Consider the following 23,280-nt stretch of genomic DNA (forward strand, 5'->3'; position numbering starts at 1 on the left):
ACAGGAGAAAGTCGGCTTTCATTCCTGCCTTAACCACAGCACAGTTGTTCCTCTTACACTGCAGGGTTTTAAAAGAAGCTAAGCCCCGATAAGGTACCTAGAGCGTTCCTTGGGAGAGGCAGTTGGCTACACGGAGAACTCCGTGCCAAGGTAACGTTATTCATGTAAGGGACCAGTGTGTAGCTAGAGTGTATATTTACTTAGTAGAAATCACAAGGAGGTAGGCTGCGTGTTCGCTGCAAACGGGGACCTGATGGCACAGGCCTTGCCTTCCCATTTTGAATACTCAATTCATGCTGCCTTGAAACTACCTAAATAACAGTTTTAGGACTGGTCTTTGTCACTGTAGGCAGGGCTCTGGGAAGGGCACGAGTGTTCTCTACATCAACAGGGTGCTTTCATAGCCTGGGTGGGAGCTCCTCCTGAGACGCTCTAGAGCTAAAAGGAAACTTGACGTGAGTCCTTTCCTCAAGGTAAAGCCTCGAATAGCCTGCCGAAGCGGAAGATTGGAGCAGAGTGCTTGAAGCATTAGCTTTAGGTCTGTTTTCTTTTAAGGTTAGTAAGGTTTCAAGACACCGAGGACCTCGCGTGGGCACCCAATTCCCTGCAAGAACACCTAGTAGCAGCAGGCTGCACTAGGCTGCTAAGAAATATCCAGGCCTGAAAACATTTCCCAGTCACTCTGTGTATGCTGAGTGTAGGGCAACACACTGCACTCTTCCTTGGGAGATCTAGGTGTCCTCAGCACTCCAACAGCTCCAGGAAATCTGTTCTCTCACGTCCTACATGTCATGCAAATCTGCCTCATAGCCTTAGGCTGAGCGGCACTAAGGAACGAAAATTGCTTCGCATTCCTTGTACAGAGTCATATCTTACGACCCCATACTTACAGGAGAAAGTCGGCTTGCGTTCTGTCCTTAACCACAGCACAGATGTTCCTCTTACACTGCAGGGTTTTAGAAGAAGCTAAGCCCCGATAGCGTACTTAGAGCGTTCCTTGGAAGAGGCAGTTGGCTACACGGAGAACTCCGTGTCAAGGTAACGTTATTCAGGGAAGGGACCAGTGTGTAGCTACAGTGTATATTTACTTGGAGAAATCACCAGGAGGTAGGCTGCGTGTTCGCTGGAAACGGGGACCTGATGGCACAGGCCTTGCTTTCCCATTTTGAAAGCTCCATTCATGCTGCCTTGAAACTACCTAAAAAACAGTTTTAGGACGGGTCTCTAGTCGCTGTAGGCAGGGCTCTGGGAAGGGAACAAGTGTTCTCTACATCAACAGGGTGCTTTCATAGCCTGGGAGGGAGCTCCTCCTGAGACGCTCTAGAGCTAAAAGGAAACTTGACGTGAGTCCTTTCCTCAAGGTAAAGCCTCGAATAGCCTGCCGAAGCGGAAGCTTGGAGCAGAGTCCTTGAAGCATTAGCTTTAGGTCTGTTTTCTTTTAAGGTTGGTAAGCTTTCAGGACACCGAGGACCTCGCGTAGGCACCCTATTCCCTGCAAGAACACCTAGTACCGGCAGGCTGCACTAGGCTGCTAAGAAACATCCAGGCCCGGAAACCTTTCCCAGTCACTCTGTGTATGCTGAATGTAGGGCAACACACTGCACTCTTCCTTGGGAGAGCTGGATTTCCTCTGCACTCCAACATCTCCAGGAAATCTGTTCTCTCCCGTCCTACATGTCATGCAAATCTGCCTCATAGCCCTAGGCTGAGCGGCACTGAGAAACCAAAACTGCTTTGCATTCCTCATACAGAGTCATACCTTAAGACCCCATACTTACAGGAGAAAGTCGGCTTTCATTCCTGCCTTAACCACAGCACAGTTGTTCCTCTTACACTGCAGGGTTTTAAAAGAAGCTAAGCCCCGATAAGGTACCTAGAGCGTTCCTTGGGAGAGGCAGTTGGCTACACGGAGAACTCCGTGCCAAGGTAACGTTATTCATGTAAGGGACCAGTGTGTAGCTAGAGTGTATATTTACTTAGTAGAAATCACAAGGAGGTAGGCTGCGTGTTCGCTGCAAACGGGGACCTGATGGCACAGGCCTTGCCTTCCCATTTTGAATACTCAATTCATGCTGCCTTGAAACTACCTAAATAACAGTTTTAGGACTGGTCTTTGTCACTGTAGGCAGGGCTCTGGGAAGGGAACGAGTGTTCTCTACATCAACAGGGTGCTTTCATAGCCTGGGAAGGAGCTCCTCCTGAGACGCTCTAGAGCTAAAAGGAAACTTGACGTGAGTCCTTTCCTCAAGGTAAAGCCTCGAATAGCCTGCCGAAGCGGAAGCTTGGAGCAGAGTCCTTGAAGCATTAGCTTTAGGTCTGTTTTCTTTTAAGGTTGGTAAGCTTTCAGGACACCGAGGACCTCGCGTAGGCACCCTATTCCCTGCAAGAACACCTAGTACCGGCAGGCTGCACTAGGCTGCTAAGAAACATCCAGGCCCGGAAACCTTTCCCAGTCACTCTGTGTATGCTGAGTGTAGGGCAACACACTGCACTCTTCCTTGGGAGAGCTGGATTTCCTCTGCACTCCAACATCTCCAGGAAATCTGTTCTCTCACGTCCTACATGTCATGCAAATCTGCCTCATAGCCCTAGGCTGAGCGGCACTGAGAAACCAAAACTGCTTTGCATTCCTCGTACAGAGTCATACCTTAAGACCCCATACTTACAGGAGAAAGTCGGCTTTCGTTCCTGCCTTAACTACAGCACAGTTGTTCCTCTTACACTGCAGGGTTTTAAAAGAAGCTAAGCCCCGATAAGGTACCTAGAGCGTTCCTTGGGAGAGGCAGTTGTCTACACGGAGAACTCCGTGCCAAGAAAACTTTATTCAGGGAAGGGACCAGTGTGTAGCTAGAGTGTATATTTACTTAGTAGAAATCACAAGGAGGTAGGCTGCGTGTTCGCTGCAAACGGGGACCTGATGGCACAGGCCTTGCCTTCCCATTTTGAATACTCAATTCATGCTGCCTTGAAACGACCTAAATAACAGTTTTAGGACTGGTCTCTTGTCACTGTAGGCAGGGCTTTGGGAAGGGCACGAGTGTTCTCTACATCAACAGGGTGCTTCCATAGCCTGGGAGGGAGCTCCTCCTGAGACGCTCTAGAGTTAAAAGGAAACTTGACGTGAGTCCTTTCCTCAAGGTAAAGCCTCGAATAGCCTGCCGAAGCGGAAGCTTGGAGCAGAGTCCTTGAAGCATTAGCTTTAGGTCTGTTTTCTTTTAAGGTTAGTAAGCTTTCAAGACACCGAGGACCTCGCGTAGGCACCCTATTCCCTGCAAGAACACCTAGTACCGGCAGGCTGCACTAGGCTGCTAAGAAACATCCAGGCCCGGAAACCTTTCCCAGTCACTCTGTGTATGCTGAGTGTAGGGCAACACACTGCACTCTTCCTTGGGAGAGCTGGATTTCCTCTGCACTCCAACATCTCCAGGAAATCTGTTCTCTCACGTCCTACATGTCATGCAAATCTGCCTCATAGCCCTAGGCTGAGCGGCACTGAGAAACCAAAACTGCTTTGCATTCCTCGTACAGAGTCATACCTTAAGACCCCATACTTACAGGAGAAAGTCGGCTTTCGTTCCTGCCTTAACTACAGCACAGTTGTTCCTCTTACACTGCAGGGTTTTAAAAGAAGCTAAGCCCCGATAAGGTACCTAGAGCGTTCCTTGGGAGAGGCAGTTGTCTACACGGAGAACTCCGTGCCAAGAAAACTTTATTCAGGGAAGGGACCAGTGTGTAGCTAGAGTGTATATTTACTTAGTAGAAATCACAAGGAGGTAGGCTGCGTGTTCGCTGCAAACGGGGACCTGATGGCACAGGCCTTGCCTTCCCATTTTGAATACTCAATTCATGCTGCCTTGAAACGACCTAAATAACAGTTTTAGGACTGGTCTCTTGTCACTGTAGGCAGGGCTTTGGGAAGGGCACGAGTGTTCTCTACATCAACAGGGTGCTTCCATAGCCTGGGAGGGAGCTCCTCCTGAGACGCTCTAGAGTTAAAAGGAAACTTGACGTGAGTCCTTTCCTCAAGGTAAAGCCTCGAATAGCCTGCCGAAGCGGAAGCTTGGAGCAGAGTCCTTGAAGCATTAGCTTTAGGTCTGTTTTCTTTTAAGGTTGGTAAGCTTTCAGGACACCGAGGACCTCGCGTAGGCACCCTATTCCCTGCAAGAACACCTAGTACCGGCAGGCTGCACTAGGCTGCTAAGAAACATCCAGGCCCGGAAACCTTTCCCAGTCACTCTGTGTATGCTGAATGTAGGGCAACACACTGCACTCTTCCTTGGGAGAGCTGGATTTCCTCTGCACTCCAACATCTCCAGGAAATCTGTTCTCTCCCGTCCTACATGTCATGCAAATCTGCCTCATAGCCCTAGGCTGAGCGGCACTGAGAAACCAAAACTGCTTTGCATTCCTCATACAGAGTCATACCTTAAGACCCCATACTTACAGGAGAAAGTCGGCTTTCATTCCTGCCTTAACCACAGCACAGTTGTTCCTCTTACACTGCAGGGTTTTAAAAGAAGCTAAGCCCCGATAAGGTACCTAGAGCGTTCCTTGGGAGAGGCAGTTGGCTACACGGAGAACTCCGTGCCAAGGTAACGTTATTCATGTAAGGGACCAGTGTGTAGCTAGAGTGTATATTTACTTATTAGAAATCACAAGGAGGTAGGCTGCGTGTTCGCTGCAAACGGGGACCTGATGGCACAGGCCTTGCCTTCCCATTTTGAATACTCAATTCATGCTGCCTTGAAACTACCTAAATAACAGTTTTAGGACTGGTCTTTGTCACTGTAGGCAGGGCTCTGGGAAGGGAACGAGTGTTCTCTACATCAACAGGGTGCTTTCATAGCCTGGGAAGGAGCTCCTCCTGAGACGCTCTAGAGCTAAAAGGAAACTTGACGTGAGTCCTTTCCTCAAGGTAAAGCCTCGAATAGCCTGCCGAAGCGGAAGCTTGGAGCAGAGTCCTTGAAGCATTAGCTTTAGGTCTGTTTTCTTTTAAGGTTGGTAAGCTTTCAGGACACCGAGGACCTCGCGTAGGCACCCTATTCCCTGCAAGAACACCTAGTACCGGCAGGCTGCACTAGGCTGCTAAGAAACATCCAGGCCCGGAAACCTTTCCCAGTCACTCTGTGTATGCTGAGTGTAGGGCAACACACTGCACTCTTCCTTGGGAGAGCTGGATTTCCTCTGCACTCCAACATCTCCAGGAAATCTGTTCTCTCACGTCCTACATGTCATGCAAATCTGCCTCATAGCCCTAGGCTGAGCGGCACTGAGAAACCAAAACTGCTTTGCATTCCTCGTACAGAGTCATACCTTAAGACCCCATACTTACAGGAGAAAGTCGGCTTTCGTTCCTGCCTTAACTACAGCACAGTTGTTCCTCTTACACTGCAGGGTTTTAAAAGAAGCTAAGCCCCGATAAGGTACCTAGAGCGTTCCTTGGGAGAGGCAGTTGTCTACACGGAGAACTCCGTGCCAAGAAAACTTTATTCAGGGAAGGGACCAGTGTGTAGCTAGAGTGTATATTTACTTAGTAGAAATCACAAGGAGGTAGGCTGCGTGTTCGCTGCAAACGGGGACCTGATGGCACAGGCCTTGCCTTCCCATTTTGAATACTCAATTCATGCTGCCTTGAAACGACCTAAATAACAGTTTTAGGACTGGTCTCTTGTCACTGTAGGCAGGGCTTTGGGAAGGGCACGAGTGTTCTCTACATCAACAGGGTGCTTCCATAGCCTGGGAGGGAGCTCCTCCTGAGACGCTCTAGAGTTAAAAGGAAACTTGACGTGAGTCCTTTCCTCAAGGTAAAGCCTCGAATAGCCTGCCGAAGCGGAAGCTTGGAGCAGAGTCCTTGAAGCATTAGCTTTAGGTCTGTTTTCTTTTAAGGTTAGTAAGCTTTCAAGACACCGAGGACCTCGCGTAGGCACCCTATTCCCTGCAAGAACACCTAGTACCGGCAGGCTGCACTAGGCTGCTAAGAAACATCCAGGCCCGGAAACCTTTCCCAGTCACTCTGTGTATGCTGAGTGTAGGGCAACACACTGCACTCTTCCTTGGGAGAGCTGGATTTCCTCTGCACTCCAACATCTCCAGGAAATCTGTTCTCTCACGTCCTACATGTCATGCAAATCTGCCTCATAGCCCTAGGCTGAGCGGCACTGAGAAACCAAAACTGCTTTGCATTCCTCGTACAGAGTCATACCTTAAGACCCCATACTTACAGGAGAAAGTCGGCTTTCATTCCTGCCTTAACCACAGCACAGATGTTCCTCTTACACTGCAGGGTTTTAAAAGAAGCTAAGCCCCGATAAGGTACCTAGAGCGTTCCTTGGGAGAGGCAGTTGGCTACACGGAGAACTCCGTGCCAAGAAAACTTTATTCAGGGAAGGGACCAGTGTGTAGCTAGAGTGTATATATACTTAGTAGAAATCTCAAGGAGGTAGGCTGCGTGTTCGCCGGGAAAGGGGACCTAGTGGCCCAGGCCTTGCCTTCCCATTTTGAATGCTCCATTTATGCTGCTTTAGGACGGGTCTCTAGTCACTGTAGGCAGGGCATTGGGAAGTGCACGAGTGTTCTCTACATCAACAGGGTGCTTTCATAGCCTGGGAGGGAGCTCCTCCTGAGACGCTCTAGAGCTAAAAGGAAACTTGACGTGAGTCCTTTCCTCAAGGTAAAGCCTCGAATAGCCTGCCGAAGCGGAAGATTGGAGCAGAGTGCTTGAAGCATTAGCTTTAGGTCTGTTTTCTTTTAAGGTTAGTAAGCTTTCAAGACACCGAGGACCTCGCGTGGGCACCCTATTCCCTGCAAGAACACCTAGTTCCGGCAGGCTCCACAAGGCTGCTAAGAAACATCCAGGCCCGGAAACCTTTCCCAGTCACTCTGTGTATGCTGAGTGTAGAACAACACACTGCACTCTTCCTTGGGAGACCTACGTTTCCTCAGCACTCCAACATCTCCAGGAAATCTGTTCTCTCACGTCCTACATGTCATGCAAATCTGCCTCATAGCCTTAGGCTGAGCGGCACTAAGGAACGAAATTGCTTCGCATTCCTTGTACAGAGTCATATCTTACGACCCCATACTTACAGGAGAAAGTCGGCTTGCGTTCTGTCCTTAACCACAGCACAGATGTTCCTCTTACACTGCAGGGTTTTAGAAGAAGCTAAGCCCCGATAGCGTACTTAGAGCGTTCCTTGGAAGAGGCAGTTGGCTACACGGAGAACTCCGTGTCAAGGTAACGTTATTCAGGGAAGGGACCAGTGTGTAGCTACAGTGTATATTTACTTGGAGAAATCACCAGGAGGTAGGCTGCGTGTTCGCTGGAAACGGGGACCTGATGGCACAGGCCTTGCTTTCCCATTTTGAAAGCTCCATTCATGCTGCCTTGAAACTACCTAAAAAACAGTTTTAGGACGGGTCTCTAGTCGCTGTAGGCAGGGCTCTGGGAAGGGAACAAGTGTTCTCTACATCAACAGGGTGCTTTCATAGCCTGGGAGGGAGCTCCTCCTGAGACGCTCTAGAGCTAAAAGGAAACTTGACGTGAGTCCTTTCCTCAAGGTAAAGCCTCGAATAGCCTGCCGAAGCGGAAGCTTGGAGCAGAGTCCTTGAAGCATTAGCTTTAGGTGTGTTTTCTTTTAAGGTTGGTAAGCTTTCAGGACACCGAGGACCTCGCGTAGGCACCCTATTCCCTGCAAGAACACCTAGTACCGGCAGGCTGCACTAGGCTGCTAAGAAACATCCAGGCCCGGAAACCTTTCCCAGTCACTCTGTGTATGCTGAATGTAGGGCAACACACTGCACTCTTCCTTGGGAGAGCTGGATTTCCTCTGCACTCCAACATCTCCAGGAAATCTGTTCTCTCCCGTCCTACATGTCATGCAAATCTGCCTCATAGCCCTAGGCTGAGCGGCACTGAGAAACCAAAACTGCTTTGCATTCCTCATACAGAGTCATACCTTAAGACCCCATACTTACAGGAGAAAGTCGGCTTTCATTCCTGCCTTAACCACAGCACAGTTGTTCCTCTTACACTGCAGGGTTTTAAAAGAAGCTAAGCCCCGATAAGGTACCTAGAGCGTTCCTTGGGAGAGGCAGTTGGCTACACGGAGAACTCCGTGCCAAGGTAACGTTATTCATGTAAGGGACCAGTGTGTAGCTAGAGTGTATATTTACTTAGTAGAAATCACAAGGAGGTAGGCTGCGTGTTCGCTGCAAACGGGGACCTGATGGCACAGGCCTTGCCTTCCCATTTTGAATACTCAATTCATGCTGCCTTGAAACTACCTAAATAACAGTTTTAGGACTGGTCTTTGTCACTGTAGGCAGGGCTCTGGGAAGGGAACGAGTGTTCTCTACATCAACAGGGTGCTTTCATAGCCTGGGAAGGAGCTCCTCCTGAGACGCTCTAGAGCTAAAAGGAAACTTGACGTGAGTCCTTTCCTCAAGGTAAAGCCTCGAATAGCCTGCCGAAGCGGAAGCTTGGAGCAGAGTCCTTGAAGCATTAGCTTTAGGTCTGTTTTCTTTTAAGGTTGGTAAGCTTTCAGGACACCGAGGACCTCGCGTAGGCACCCTATTCCCTGCAAGAACACCTAGTACCGGCAGGCTGCACTAGGCTGCTAAGAAACATCCAGGCCCGGAAACCTTTCCCAGTCACTCTGTGTATGCTGAGTGTAGGGCAACACACTGCACTCTTCCTTGGGAGAGCTGGATTTCCTCTGCACTCCAACATCTCCAGGAAATCTGTTCTCTCACGTCCTACATGTCATGCAAATCTGCCTCATAGCCCTAGGCTGAGCGGCACTGAGAAACCAAAACTGCTTTGCATTCCTCGTACAGAGTCATACCTTAAGACCCCATACTTACAGGAGAAAGTCGGCTTTCGTTCCTGCCTTAACTACAGCACAGTTGTTCCTCTTACACTGCAGGGTTTTAAAAGAAGCTAAGCCCCGATAAGGTACCTAGAGCGTTCCTTGGGAGAGGCAGTTGTCTACACGGAGAACTCCGTGCCAAGAAAACTTTATTCAGGGAAGGGACCAGTGTGTAGCTAGAGTGTATATTTACTTAGTAGAAATCACAAGGAGGTAGGCTGCGTGTTCGCTGGAAACGGGGACCTGATGGCACAGGCCTTGCCTTCCCATTTTGAATACTCAATTCATGCTGCCTTGAAACGACCTAAATAACAGTTTTAGGACTGGTCTCTTGTCACTGTAGGCAGGGCTTTGGGAAGGGCACGAGTGTTCTCTACATCAACAGGGTGCTTCCATAGCCTGGGAGGGAGCTCCTCCTGAGACGCTCTAGAGTTAAAAGGAAACTTGACGTGAGTCCTTTCCTCAAGATAAAGCCTCGAATAGCCTGCCGAAGCGGAAGCTTGGAGCAGAGTCCTTGAAGCATTAGCTTTAGGTCTGTTTTCTTTTAAGGTTAGTAAGCTTTCAAGACACCGAGGACCTCGCGTAGGCACCCTATTCCCTGCAAGAACACCTAGTACCGGCAGGCTGCACTAGGCTGCTAAGAAACATCCAGGCCCGGAAACCTTTCCCAGTCACTCTGTGTATGCTGAGTGTAGGGCAACACACTGCACTCTTCCTTGGGAGAGCTGGATTTCCTCTGCACTCCAACATCTCCAGGAAATCTGTTCTCTCACGTCCTACATGTCATGCAAATCTGCCTCATAGCCCTAGGCTGAGCGGCACTGAGAAACCAAAACTGCTTTGCATTCCTCGTACAGAGTCATACCTTAAGACCCCATACTTACAGGAGAAAGTCGGCTTTCATTCCTGCCTTAACCACAGCACAGATGTTCCTCTTACACTGCAGGGTTTTAAAAGAAGCTAAGCCCCGATAAGGTACCTAGAGCGTTCCTTGGGAGAGGCAGTTGGCTACACGGAGAACTCCGTGCCAAGAAAACTTTATTCAGGGAAGGGACCAGTGTGTAGCTAGAGTGTATATATACTTAGTAGAAATCTCAAGGAGGTAGGCTGCGTGTTCGCCGGGAAAGGGGACCTAGTGGCCCAGGCCTTGCCTTCCCATTTTGAATGCTCCATTTATGCTGCTTTAGGACGGGTCTCTAGTCACTGTAGGCAGGGCATTGGGAAGTGCACGAGTGTTCTCTACATCAACAGGGTGCTTTCATAGCCTGGGAGGGAGCTCCTCCTGAGACGCTCTAGAGCTAAAAGGAAACTTGACGTGAGTCCTTTCCTCAAGGTAAAGCCTCGAATAGCCTGCCGAAGCGGAAGATTGGAGCAGAGTGCTTGAAGCATTAGCTTTAGGTCTGTTTTCTTTTAAGGTTAGTAAGGTTTCAAGACACCGAGGACCTCGCGTGGGCACCCAATTCCCTGCAAGAACACCTAGTAGCAGCAGGCTGCACTAGGCTGCTAAGAAATATCCAGGCCTGAAAACATTTCCCAGTCACTCTGTGTATGCTGAGTGTAGGGCAACACACTGCACTCTTCCTTGGGAGATCTAGGTGTCCTCAGCACTCCAACAGCTCCAGGAAATCTGTTCTCTCACGTCCTACATGTCATGCAAATCTGCCTCATAGCCTTAGGCTGAGCGGCACTAAGGAACGAAAATTGCTTCGCATTCCTTGTACAGAGTCATATCTTACGACCCCATACTTACAGGAGAAAGTCGGCTTGCGTTCTGTCCTTAACCACAGCACAGATGTTCCTCTTACACTGCAGGGTTTTAGAAGAAGCTAAGCCCCGATAGCGTACTTAGAGCGTTCCTTGGAAGAGGCAGTTGGCTACACGGAGAACTCCGTGTCAAGGTAACGTTATTCAGGGAAGGGACCAGTGTGTAGCTACAGTGTATATTTACTTGGAGAAATCACCAGGAGGTAGGCTGCGTGTTCGCTGGAAACGGGGACCTGATGGCACAGGCCTTGCTTTCCCATTTTGAAAGCTCCATTCATGCTGCCTTGAAACTACCTAAAAAACAGTTTTAGGACGGGTCTCTAGTCGCTGTAGGCAGGGCTCTGGGAAGGGAACAAGTGTTCTCTACATCAACAGGGTGCTTTCATAGCCTGGGAGGGAGCTCCTCCTGAGACGCTCTAGAGCTAAAAGGAAACTTGACGTGAGTCCTTTCCTCAAGGTAAAGCCTCGAATAGCCTGCCGAAGCGGAAGCTTGGAGCAGAGTCCTTGAAGCATTAGCTTTAGGTCTGTTTTCTTTTAAGGTTGGTAAGCTTTCAGGACACCGAGGACCTCGCGTAGGCACCCTATTCCCTGCAAGAACACCCAGTACCGGCAGGCTGCACTAGGCTGCTAAGAAACATCCAGGCCCGGAAACCTTTCCCAGTCACTCTGTGTATGCTGAATGTAGGGCAACACACTGCACTCTTCCTTGGGAGAGCTGGATTTCCTCTGCACTCCAACATCTCCAGGAAATCTGTTCTCTCCCGTCCTACATGTCATGCAAATCTGCCTCATAGCCCTAGGCTGAGCGGCACTGAGAAACCAAAACTGCTTTGCATTCCTCATACAGAGTCATACCTTAAGACCCCATACTTACAGGAGAAAGTCGGCTTTCATTCCTGCCTTAACCACAGCACAGTTGTTCCTCTTACACTGCAGGGTTTTAAAAGAAGCTAAGCCCCGATAAGGTACCTAGAGCGTTCCTTGGGAGAGGCAGTTGGCTACACGGAGAACTCCGTGCCAAGGTAACGTTATTCATGTAAGGGACCAGTGTGTAGCTAGAGTGTATATTTACTTAGTAGAAATCACAAGGAGGTAGGCTGCGTGTTCGCTGCAAACGGGGACCTGATGGCACAGGCCTTGCCTTCCCATTTTGAATACTCAATTCATGCTGCCTTGAAACTACCTAAATAACAGTTTTAGGACTGGTCTTTGTCACTGTAGGCAGGGCTCTGGGAAGGGAACGAGTGTTCTCTACATCAACAGGGTGCTTTCATAGCCTGGGAAGGAGCTCCTCCTGAGACGCTCTAGAGCTAAAAGGAAACTTGACGTGAGTCCTTTCCTCAAGGTAAAGCCTCGAATAGCCTGCCGAAGCGGAAGCTTGGAGCAGAGTCCTTGAAGCATTAGCTTTAGGTCTGTTTTCTTTTAAGGTTGGTAAGCTTTCAGGACACCGAGGACCTCGCGTAGGCACCCTATTCCCTGCAAGAACACCTAGTACCGGCAGGCTGCACTAGGCTGCTAAGAAACATCCAGGCCCGGAAACCTTTCCCAGTCACTCTGTGTATGCTGAGTGTAGGGCAACACACTGCACTCTTCCTTGGGAGAGCTGGATTTCCTCTGCACTCCAACATCTCCAGGAAATCTGTTCTCTCACGTCCTACATGTCATGCAAATCTGCCTCATAGCCCTAGGCTGAGCGGCACTGAGAAACCAAAACTGCTTTGCATTCCTCGTACAGAGTCATACCTTAAGACCCCATACTTACAGGAGAAAGTCGGCTTTCGTTCCTGCCTTAACTACAGCACAGTTGTTCCTCTTACACTGCAGGGTTTTAAAAGAAGCTAAGCCCCGATAAGGTACCTAGAGCGTTCCTTGGGAGAGGCAGTTGTCTACACGGAGAACTCCGTGCCAAGAAAACTTTATTCAGGGAAGGGACCAGTGTGTAGCTAGAGTGTATATTTACTTAGTAGAAATCACAAGGAGGTAGGCTGCGTGTTCGCTGCAAACGGGGACCTGATGGCACAGGCCTTGCCTTCCCATTTTGAATACTCAATTCATGCTGCCTTGAAACGACCTAAATAACAGTTTTAGGACTGGTCTCTTGTCACTGTAGGCAGGGCTTTGGGAAGGGCACGAGTGTTCTCTACATCAACAGGGTGCTTCCATAGCCTGGGAGGGAGCTCCTCCTGAGACGCTCTAGAGTTAAAAGGAAACTTGACGTGAGTCCTTTCCTCAAGGTAAAGCCTCGAATAGCCTGCCGAAGCGGAAGCTTGGAGCAGAGTCCTTGAAGCATTAGCTTTAGGTCTGTTTTCTTTTAAGGTTAGTAAGCTTTCAAGACACCGAGGACCTCGCGTAGGCACCCTATTCCCTGCAAGAACACCTAGTACCGGCAGGCTGCACTAGGCTGCTAAGAAACATCCAGGCCCGGAAACCTTTCCCAGTCACTCTGTGTATGCTGAGTGTAGGGCAACACACTGCACTCTTCCTTGGGAGAGCTGGATTTCCTCTGCACTCCAACATCTCCAGGAAATCTGTTCTCTCACGTCCTACATGTCATGCAAATCTGCCTCATAGCCCTAGGCTGAGCGGCACTGAGAAACCAAAACTGCTTTGCATTCCTCGTACAGAGTCATACCTTAAGACCCCATACTTACAGGAGAAAGTCGGCTTTCATTCCTGCCTTAACCACAGCACAGATGTTCCTCTTACACTGCAGGGTTTTAAAAGAAGCTAAGCCCCGATAAGGTACCTAGAGCGTTCCTTGGGAGAGGCAGTTGGCTACACGGAGAACTCCGTGCCAAGAAAACTTTATTCAGGGAAGGGACCAGTGTGTAGCTAGAGTGTATATATACTTAGTAGAAATCTCAAGGAGGTAGGCTGCGTGTTCGCCGGGAAAGGGGACCTAGTGGCCCAGGCCTTGCCTTCCCATTTTGAATGCTCCATTTATGCTGCTTTAGGACGGGTCTCTAGTCACTGTAGGCAGGGCATTGGGAAGTGCACGAGTGTTCTCTACATCAACAGGGTGCTTTCATAGCCTGGGAGGGAGCTCCTCCTGAGACGCTCTAGAGCTAAAAGGAAACTTGACGTGAGTCCTTTCCTCAAGGTAAAGCCTCGAATAGCCTGCCGAAGCGGAAGCTTGGAGCAGAGTCCTTGAAGCATTAGCTTTAGGTGTGTTTTCTTTTAAGGTTGGTAAGCTTTCAGGACACCGAGGACCTCGCGTAGGCACCCTATTCCCTGCAAGAACACCTAGTACCGGCAGGCTGCACTAGGCTGCTAAGAAACATCCAGGCCCGGAAACCTTTCCCAGTCACTCTGTGTATGCTGAATGTAGGGCAACACACTGCACTCTTCCTTGGGAGAGCTGGATTTCCTCTGCACTCCAACATCTCCAGGAAATCTGTTCTCTCCCGTCCTACATGTCATGCAAATCTGCCTCATAGCCCTAGGCTGAGCGGCACTGAGAAACCAAAACTGCTTTGCATTCCTCATACAGAGTCATACCTTAAGACCCCATACTTACAGGAGAAAGTCGGCTTTCATTCCTGCCTTAACCACAGCACAGTTGTTCCTCTTACACTGCAGGGTTTTAAAAGAAGCTAAGCCCCGATAAGGTACCTAGAGCGTTCCTTGGGAGAGGCAGTTGGCTACACGGAGAACTCCGTGCCAAGGTAACGTTATTCATGTAAGGGACCAGTGTGTAGCTAGAGTGTATATTTACTTAGTAGAAATCACAAGGAGGTAGGCTGCGTGTTCGCTGCAAACGGGGACCTGATGGCACAGGCCTTGCCTTCCCATTTTGAATACTCAATTCATGCTGCCTTGAAACGACCTAAATAACAGTTTTAGGACTGGTCTCTTGTCACTGTAGGCAGGGCTTTGGGAAGGGCACGAGTGTTCTCTACATCAACAGGGTGCTTCCATAGCCTGGGAGGGAGCTCCTCCTGAGACGCTCTAGAGTTAAAAGGAAACTTGACGTGAGTCCTTTCCTCAAGGTAAAGCCTCGAATAGCCTGCCGAAGCGGAAGCTTGGAGCAGAGTCCTTGAAGCATTAGCTTTAGGTCTGTTTTCTTTTAAGGTTGGTAAGCTTTCAGGACACCGAGGACCTCGCGTAGGCACCCTATTCCCTGCAAGAACACCTAGTACCGGCAGGCTGCACTAGGCTGCTAAGAAACATCCAGGCCCGGAAACCTTTCCCAGTCACTCTGTGTATGCTGAATGTAGGGCAACACACTGCACTCTTCCTTGGGAGAGCTGGATTTCCTCTGCACTCCAACATCTCCAGGAAATCTGTTCTCTCCCGTCCTACATGTCATGCAAATCTGCCTCATAGCCCTAGGCTGAGCGGCACTGAGAAACCAAAACTGCTTTGCATTCCTCATACAGAGTCATACCTTAAGACCCCATACTTACAGGAGAAAGTCGGCTTTCATTCCTGCCTTAACCACAGCACAGTTGTTCCTCTTACACTGCAGGGTTTTAAAAGAAGCTAAGCCCCGATAAGGTACCTAGAGCGTTCCTTGGGAGAGGCAGTTGGCTACACGGAGAACTCCGTGCCAAGGTAACGTTATTCATGTAAGGGACCAGTGTGTAGCTAGAGTGTATATTTACTTATTAGAAATCACAAGGAGGTAGGCTGCGTGTTCGCTGCAAACGGGGACCTGATGGCACAGGCCTTGCCTTCCCATTTTGAATACTCAATTCATGCTGCCTTGAAACTACCTAAATAACAGTTTTAGGACTGGTCTTTGTCACTGTAGGCAGGGCTCTGGGAAGGGAACGAGTGTTCTCTACATCAACAGGGTGCTTTCATAGCCTGGGAAGGAGCTCCTCCTGAGACGCTCTAGAGCTAAAAGGAAACTTGACGTGAGTCCTTTCCTCAAGGTAAAGCCTCGAATAGCCTGCCGAAGCGGAAGCTTGGAGCAGAGTCCTTGAAGCATTAGCTTTAGGTCTGTTTTCTTTTAAGGTTGGTAAGCTTTCAGGACACCGAGGACCTCGCGTAGGCACCCTATTCCCTGCAAGAACACCTAGTACCGGCAGGCTGCACTAGGCTGCTAAGAAACATCCAGGCCCGGAAACCTTTCCCAGTCACTCTGTGTATGCTGAGTGTAGGGCAACACACTGCACTCTTCCTTGGGAGAGCTGGATTTCCTCTGCACTCCAACATCTCCAGGAAATCTGTTCTCTCACGTCCTACATGTCATGCAAATCTGCCTCATAGCCCTAGGCTGAGCGGCACTGAGAAACCAAAACTGCTTTGCATTCCTCGTACAGAGTCATACCTTAAGACCCCATACTTACAGGAGAAAGTCGGCTTTCGTTCCTGCCTTAACTACAGCACAGTTGTTCCTCTTACACTGCAGGGTTTTAAAAGAAGCTAAGCCCCGATAAGGTACCTAGAGCGTTCCTTGGGAGAGGCAGTTGTCTACACGGAGAACTCCGTGCCAAGAAAACTTTATTCAGGGAAGGGACCAGTGTGTAGCTAGAGTGTATATTTACTTAGTAGAAATCACAAGGAGGTAGGCTGCGTGTTCGCTGCAAACGGGGACCTGATGGCACAGGCCTTGCCTTCCCATTTTGAATACTCAATTCATGCTGCCTTGAAACGACCTAAATAACAGTTTTAGGACTGGTCTCTTGTCACTGTAGGCAGGGCTTTGGGAAGGGCACGAGTGTTCTCTACATCAACAGGGTGCTTCCATAGCCTGGGAGGGAGCTCCTCCTGAGACGCTCTAGAGTTAAAAGGAAACTTGACGTGAGTCCTTTCCTCAAGGTAAAGCCTCGAATAGCCTGCCGAAGCGGAAGCTTGGAGCAGAGTCCTTGAAGCATTAGCTTTAGGTCTGTTTTCTTTTAAGGTTAGTAAGCTTTCAAGACACCGAGGACCTCGCGTAGGCACCCTATTCCCTGCAAGAACACCTAGTACCGGCAGGCTGCACTAGGCTGCTAAGAAACATCCAGGCCCGGAAACCTTTCCCAGTCACTCTGTGTATGCTGAGTGTAGGGCAACACACTGCACTCTTCCTTGGGAGAGCTGGATTTCCTCTGCACTCCAACATCTCCAGGAAATCTGTTCTCTCACGTCCTACATGTCATGCAAATCTGCCTCATAGCCCTAGGCTGAGCGGCACTGAGAAACCAAAACTGCTTTGCATTCCTCGTACAGAGTCATACCTTAAGACCCCATACTTACAGGAGAAAGTCGGCTTTCATTCCTGCCTTAACCACAGCACAGATGTTCCTCTTACACTGCAGGGTTTTAAAAGAAGCTAAGCCCCGATAAGGTACCTAGAGCGTTCCTTGGGAGAGGCAGTTGGCTACACGGAGAACTCCGTGCCAAGAAAACTTTATTCAGGGAAGGGACCAGTGTGTAGCTAGAGTGTATATATACTTAGTAGAAATCTCAAGGAGGTAGGCTGCGTGTTCGCCGGGAAAGGGGACCTAGTGGCCCAGGCCTTGCCTTCCCATTTTGAATGCTCCATTTATGCTGCTTTAGGACGGGTCTCTAGTCACTGTAGGCAGGGCATTGGGAAGTGCACGAGTGTTCTCTACATCAACAGGGTGCTTTCATAGCCTGGGAGGGAGCTCCTCCTGAGACGCTCTAGAGCTAAAAGGAAACTTGACGTGAGTCCTTTCCTCAAGGTAAAGCCTCGAATAGCCTGCCGAAGCGGAAGATTGGAGCAGAGTGCTTGAAGCATTAGCTTTAGGTCTGTTTTCTTTTAAGGTTAGTAAGCTTTCAAGACACCGAGGACCTCGCGTGGGCACCCTATTCCCTGCAAGAACACCTAGTTCCGGCAGGCTCCACAAGGCTGCTAAGAAACATCCAGGCCCGGAAACCTTTCCCAGTCACTCTGTGTATGCTGAGTGTAGAACAACACACTGCACTCTTCCTTGGGAGACCTACGTTTCCTCAGCACTCCAACATCTCCAGGAAATCTGTTCTCTCACGTCCTACATGTCATGCAAATCTGCCTCATAGCCTTAGGCTGAGCGGCACTAAGGAACGAAATTGCTTCGCATTCCTTGTACAGAGTCATATCTTACGACCCCATACTTACAGGAGAAAGTCGGCTTGCGTTCTGTCCTTAACCACAGCACAGATGTTCCTCTTACACTGCAGGGTTTTAGAAGAAGCTAAGCCCCGATAGCGTACTTAGAGCGTTCCTTGGAAGAGGCAGTTGGCTACACGGAGAACTCCGTGTCAAGGTAACGTTATTCAGGGAAGGGACCAGTGTGTAGCTACAGTGTATATTTACTTGGAGAAATCACCAGGAGGTAGGCTGCGTGTTCGCTGGAAACGGGGACCTGATGGCACAGGCCTTGCTTTCCCATTTTGAAAGCTCCATTCATGCTGCCTTGAAACTACCTAAAAAACAGTTTTAGGACGGGTCTCTAGTCGCTGTAGGCAGGGCTCTGGGAAGGGAACAAGTGTTCTCTACATCAACAGGGTGCTTTCATAGCCTGGGAGGGAGCTCCTCCTGAGACGCTCTAGAGCTAAAAGGAAACTTGACGTGAGTCCTTTCCTCAAGGTAAAGCCTCGAATAGCCTGCCGAAGCGGAAGCTTGGAGCAGAGTCCTTGAAGCATTAGCTTTAGGTGTGTTTTCTTTTAAGGTTGGTAAGCTTTCAGGACACCGAGGACCTCGCGTAGGCACCCTATTCCCTGCAAGAACACCTAGTACCGGCAGGCTGCACTAGGCTGCTAAGAAACATCCAGGCCCGGAAACCTTTCCCAGTCACTCTGTGTATGCTGAATGTAGGGCAACACACTGCACTCTTCCTTGGGAGAGCTGGATTTCCTCTGCACTCCAACATCTCCAGGAAATCTGTTCTCTCCCGTCCTACATGTCATGCAAATCTGCCTCATAGCCCTAGGCTGAGCGGCACTGAGAAACCAAAACTGCTTTGCATTCCTCATACAGAGTCATACCTTAAGACCCCATACTTACAGGAGAAAGTCGGCTTTCATTCCTGCCTTAACCACAGCACAGTTGTTCCTCTTACACTGCAGGGTTTTAAAAGAAGCTAAGCCCCGATAAGGTACCTAGAGCGTTCCTTGGGAGAGGCAGTTGGCTACACGGAGAACTCCGTGCCAAGGTAACGTTATTCATGTAAGGGACCAGTGTGTAGCTAGAGTGTATATTTACTTAGTAGAAATCACAAGGAGGTAGGCTGCGTGTTCGCTGCAAACGGGGACCTGATGGCACAGGCCTTGCCTTCCCATTTTGAATACTCAATTCATGCTGCCTTGAAACTACCTAAATAACAGTTTTAGGACTGGTCTTTGTCACTGTAGGCAGGGCTCTGGGAAGGGAACGAGTGTTCTCTACATCAACAGGGTGCTTTCATAGCCTGGGAAGGAGCTCCTCCTGAGACGCTCTAGAGCTAAAAGGAAACTTGACGTGAGTCCTTTCCTCAAGGTAAAGCCTCGAATAGCCTGCCGAAGCGGAAGCTTGGAGCAGAGTCCTTGAAGCATTAGCTTTAGGTCTGTTTTCTTTTAAGGTTGGTAAGCTTTCAGGACACCGAGGACCTCGCGTAGGCACCCTATTCCCTGCAAGAACACCTAGTACCGGCAGGCTGCACTAGGCTGCTAAGAAACATCCAGGCCCGGAAACCTTTCCCAGTCACTCTGTGTATGCTGAGTGTAGGGCAACACACTGCACTCTTCCTTGGGAGAGCTGGATTTCCTCTGCACTCCAACATCTCCAGGAAATCTGTTCTCTCACGTCCTACATGTCATGCAAATCTGCCTCATAGCCCTAGGCTGAGCGGCACTGAGAAACCAAAACTGCTTTGCATTCCTCGTACAGAGTCATACCTTAAGACCCCATACTTACAGGAGAAAGTCGGCTTTCGTTCCTGCCTTAACTACAGCACAGTTGTTCCTCTTACACTGCAGGGTTTTAAAAGAAGCTAAGCCCCGATAAGGTACCTAGAGCGTTCCTTGGGAGAGGCAGTTGTCTACACGGAGAACTCCGTGCCAAGAAAACTTTATTCAGGGAAGGGACCAGTGTGTAGCTAGAGTGTATATTTACTTAGTAGAAATCACAAGGAGGTAGGCTGCGTGTTCGCTGCAAACGGGGACCTGATGGCACAGGCCTTGCCTTCCCATTTTGAATACTCAATTCATGCTGCCTTGAAACGACCTAAATAACAGTTTTAGGACTGGTCTCTTGTCACTGTAGGCAGGGCTTTGGGAAGGGCACGAGTGTTCTCTACATCAACAGGGTGCTTCCATAGCCTGGGAGGGAGCTCCTCCTGAGACGCTCTAGAGTTAAAAGGAAACTTGACGTGAGTCCTTTCCTCAAGATAAAGCCTCGAATAGCCTGCCGAAGCGGAAGCTTGGAGCAGAGTCCTTGAAGCATTAGCTTTAGGTCTGTTTTCTTTTAAGGTTAGTAAGCTTTCAAGACACCGAGGACCTCGCGTAGGCACCCTATTCCCTGCAAGAACACCTAGTACCGGCAGGCTGCACTAGGCTGCTAAGAAACATCCAGGCCCGGAAACCTTTCCCAGTCACTCTGTGTATGCTGAGTGTAGGGCAACACACTGCACTCTTCCTTGGGAGAGCTGGATTTCCTCTGCACTCCAACATCTCCAGGAAATCTGTTCTCTCACGTCCTACATGTCATGCAAATCTGCCTCATAGCCCTAGGCTGAGCGGCACTGAGAAACCAAAACTGCTTTGCATTCCTCGTACAGAGTCATACCTTAAGACCCCATACTTACAGGAGAAAGTCGGCTTTCATTCCTGCCTTAACCACAGCACAGATGTTCCTCTTACACTGCAGGGTTTTAAAAGAAGCTAAGCCCCGATAAGGTACCTAGAGCGTTCCTTGGGAGAGGCAGTTGGCTACACGGAGAACTCCGTGCCAAGAAAACTTTATTCAGGGAAGGGACCAGTGTGTAGCTAGAGTGTATATATACTTAGTAGAAATCTCAAGGAGGTAGGCTGCGTGTTCGCCGGGAAAGGGGACCTAGTGGCCCAGGCCTTGCCTTCCCATTTTGAATGCTCCATTTATGCTGCTTTAGGACGGGTCTCTAGTCACTGTAGGCAGGGCATTGGGAAGTGCACGAGTGTTCTCTACATCAACAGGGTGCTTTCATAGCCTGGGAGGGAGCTCCTCCTGAGACGCTCTAGAGCTAAAAGGAAACTTGACGTGAGTCCTTTCCTCAAGGTAAAGCCTCGAATAGCCTGCCGAAGCGGAAGATTGGAGCAGAGTGCTTGAAGCATTAGCTTTAGGTCTGTTTTCTTTTAAGGTTAGTAAGGTTTCAAGACACCGAGGACCTCGCGTGGGCACCCAATTCCCTGCAAGAACACCTAGTAGCAGCAGGCTGCACTAGGCTGCTAAGAAATATCCAGGCCTGAAAACATTTCCCAGTCACTCTGTGTATGCTGAGTGTAGGGCAACACACTGCACTCTTCCTTGGGAGATCTAGGTGTCCTCAGCACTCCAACAGCTCCAGGAAATCTGTTCTCTCACGTCCTACATGTCATGCAAATCTGCCTCATAGCCTTAGGCTGAGCGGCACTAAGGAACGAAAATTGCTTCGCATTCCTTGTACAGAGTCATATCTTACGACCCCATACTTACAGGAGAAAGTCGGCTTGCGTTCTGTCCTTAACCACAGCACAGATGTTCCTCTTACACTGCAGGGTTTTAGAAGAAGCTAAGCCCCGATAGCGTACTTAGAGCGTTCCTTGGAAGAGGCAGTTGGCTACACGGAGAACTCCGTGTCAAGGTAACGTTATTCAGGGAAGGGACCAGTGTGTAGCTACAGTGTATATTTACTTGGAGAAATCACCAGGAGGTAGGCTGCGTGTTCGCTGGAAACGGGGACCTGATGGCACAGGCCTTGCTTTCCCATTTTGAAAGCTCCATTCATGCTGCCTTGAAACTACCTAAAAAACAGTTTTAGGACGGGTCTCTAGTCGCTGTAGGCAGGGCTCTGGGAAGGGAACAAGTGTTCTCTACATCAACAGGGTGCTTTCATAGCCTGGGAGGGAGCTCCTCCTGAGACGCTCTAGAGCTAAAAGGAAACTTGACGTGAGTCCTTTCCTCAAGGTAAAGCCTCGAATAGCCTGCCGAAGCGGAAGCTTGGAGCAGAGTCCTTGAAGCATTAGCTTTAGGTCTGTTTTCTTTTAAGGTTGGTAAGCTTTCAGGACACCGAGGACCTCGCGTAGGCACCCTATTCCCTGCAAGAACACCCAGTACCGGCAGGCTGCACTAGGCTGCTAAGAAACATCCAGGCCCGGAAACCTTTCCCAGTCACTCTGTGTATGCTGAATGTAGGGCAACACACTGCACTCTTCCTTGGGAGAGCTGGATTTCCTCTGCACTCCAACATCTCCAGGAAATCTGTTCTCTCCCGTCCTACATGTCATGCAAATCTGCCTCATAGCCCTAGGCTGAGCGGCACTGAGAAACCAAAACTGCTTTGCATTCCTCATACAGAGTCATACCTTAAGACCCCATACTTACAGGAGAAAGTCGGCTTTCATTCCTGCCTTAACCACAGCACAGTTGTTCCTCTTACACTGCAGGGTTTTAAAAGAAGCTAAGCCCCGATAAGGTACCTAGAGCGTTCCTTGGGAGAGGCAGTTGGCTACACGGAGAACTCCGTGCCAAGGTAACGTTATTCATGTAAGGGACCAGTGTGTAGCTAGAGTGTATATTTACTTAGTAGAAATCACAAGGAGGTAGGCTGCGTGTTCGCTGCAAACGGGGACCTGATGGCACAGGCCTTGCCTTCCCATTTTGAATACTCAATTCATGCTGCCTTGAAACTACCTAAATAACAGTTTTAGGACTGGTCTTTGTCACTGTAGGCAGGGCTCTGGGAAGGGAACGAGTGTTCTCTACATCAACAGGGTGCTTTCATAGCCTGGGAAGGAGCTCCTCCTGAGACGCTCTAGAGCTAAAAGGAAACTTGACGTGAGTCCTTTCCTCAAGGTAAAGCCTCGAATAGCCTGCCGAAGCGGAAGCTTGGAGCAGAGTCCTTGAAGCATTAGCTTTAGGTCTGTTTTCTTTTAAGGTTGGTAAGCTTTCAGGACACCGAGGACCTCGCGTAGGCACCCTATTCCCTGCAAGAACACCTAGTACCGGCAGGCTGCACTAGGCTGCTAAGAAACATCCAGGCCCGGAAACCTTTCCCAGTCACTCTGTGTATGCTGAGTGTAGGGCAACACACTGCACTCTTCCTTGGGAGAGCTGGATTTCCTCTGCACTCCAACATCTCCAGGAAATCTGTTCTCTCACGTCCTACATGTCATGCAAATCTGCCTCATAGCCCTAGGCTGAGCGGCACTGAGAAACCAAAACTGCTTTGCATTCCTCGTACAGAGTCATACCTTAAGACCCCATACTTACAGGAGAAAGTCGGCTTTCGTTCCTGCCTTAACTACAGCACAGTTGTTCCTCTTACACTGCAGGGTTTTAAAAGAAGCTAAGCCCCGATAAGGTACCTAGAGCGTTCCTTGGGAGAGGCAGTTGTCTACACGGAGAACTCCGTGCCAAGAAAACTTTATTCAGGGAAGGGACCAGTGTGTAGCTAGAGTGTATATTTACTTAGTAGAAATCACAAGGAGGTAGGCTGCGTGTTCGCTGCAAACGGGGACCTGATGGCACAGGCCTTGCCTTCCCATTTTGAATACTCAATTCATG

Source organism: Balaenoptera ricei, chromosome 13, assembly GCF_028023285.1.
Source record: "Balaenoptera ricei isolate mBalRic1 chromosome 13, mBalRic1.hap2, whole genome shotgun sequence".
NCBI classification, from domain to species: domain Eukaryota; kingdom Metazoa; phylum Chordata; class Mammalia; order Artiodactyla; family Balaenopteridae; genus Balaenoptera; species Balaenoptera ricei.